The sequence below is a fragment of the Dipodomys ordii genome, unplaced genomic scaffold (assembly GCF_000151885.1).
Source record: "Dipodomys ordii isolate 6190 unplaced genomic scaffold, Dord_2.0 Scaffold1000041159, whole genome shotgun sequence".
NCBI lineage: Eukaryota > Metazoa > Chordata > Mammalia > Rodentia > Heteromyidae > Dipodomys > Dipodomys ordii.
In genome coordinates this window covers 1-1,311 of record NW_012324776.1, presented here as the reverse complement: position 1 = coordinate 1,311, position 1,311 = coordinate 1, and the positions used below count along the sequence as shown (strand labels likewise).

Sequence of the window (1,311 nt, the reverse complement as noted above, 5' to 3'; positions counted from 1 at the left end):
GGTGGAGCGCCGCGGGCCCCGAACCCGGTCGCCCCAGCTCTGCCAGGGAGGAGGGCGCGGGGCTCCGCCTGGCCCCCGGTGTGCGGCCCGCGCGGGGACTTCCTGTCTGCCAGGCCGGGCCTCGCAGGCTAAGTGGCTTCTCCTTACCAACCCCCGGCGGTGGAACCTGTCCCACGGCTCCCCGCGGAGGCCGTGTGTCCGAAAAGGCCCCGGCCAGGCTGGGCGCCCAGGGGACCGGGCAGCCCTGGCCGGGCGCCGAGGTCGGGGGTCTGCGGGACTTCACCCCAGATCGCCTCCCCAGCCCTGGGCCCGCACCCGCCGGGCGCACGCGCTGGGCCCCAAGGCCGCGCGCGGTCCCTAAGGCCGGCGCTCCCCCAGGCCCCGCGCTCCCGGACCTGCCCGAGCAGTTCTGCCCTCCGGACGCGGCGCCCCCCATTCTGCTGAAGCTGGCGGAGGCCTTGGAGCGGACAGGTGAGCGGCCGGCCGGCGGGGCCGGGGCGGGGGCCCCCGGCCGGCCTGGGCGTGGGGCCTGACTCGGCCTGGCGGTGCCCGTTCCAGAGCTGGACTGCGAAGCCTACTGCCGGCCCGAGCCGCCGGCCCCCCGGACAGGTGAGGGGGCGGCCCGGGGGGCGGGCGCGGGCGGGCGCGGGCGGGCGGGCCCTGACCCTGCACCCACAGACTGGGCGCTGGCCGACCTGGAGCAGTGGGACGCGGCCGCGCTGTGCGACGCCGTCAAGGGCTTCCTGCTGGCCCTGCCCGCACCGCTGGTGACCCCGGTGGCGGCGGCCGAGGCGCACCGGGCCCTGAGGGGTGAGCCTGCGGGGGAGAAGGGCGGCGGGTTCCCGCCCGCCAGCCCGCCCTGCCTGAACCCCGGTCCTGAGGCCGCCCAGGCCGCGGGGCCCGTGTTTCCCGTTTATTTTACACCCACTCTTACCCTGCTCGCGCGTATTCCTGTCCTTCCCGTGACAGATCCTAATTCCTTTTGCCGTTGATAGATTAATACCCTTATAACCCGCTGTCAGCATCTCGCCCCGCCTTTTCGTATATGCTGTGGATTGCACCTATATATGCATGTATATATATATATATATGACTGTTGCTATTGAATTCTTCCTCTCTACAAGCTCAGATATAGTTTGATTGTTTCGGAGCTTAGCTTCTTTCACAGACTTTTCTCCATTCGGGATTGTAGAATTTATGATACTTCCGGATCTTCTATCGAATCTCTTCTGTTTATTTTGTCTACTTATAACATTTAGCTTCCTACGACTCCATGACATTGATTTCCCATCGTAGATTAATTTGGTATAC

At 67.0% G+C, this 1,311-nt stretch overlaps 1 long non-coding RNA gene across 1 annotated transcript; it reads left to right on the top strand.

The window, feature by feature from the left end:
* The first annotated feature begins 380 nt into the window (after positions 1-380).
* LOC106002974 lies at positions 381-804 on the top strand. The gene is made up of 3 exons (XR_001175968.1): positions 381-471; positions 559-609; positions 679-804. It is a non-coding gene; the product is annotated as an uncharacterized LOC106002974 (long non-coding RNA).
* The last annotated feature ends 507 nt before the right edge of the window (positions 805-1,311 follow it).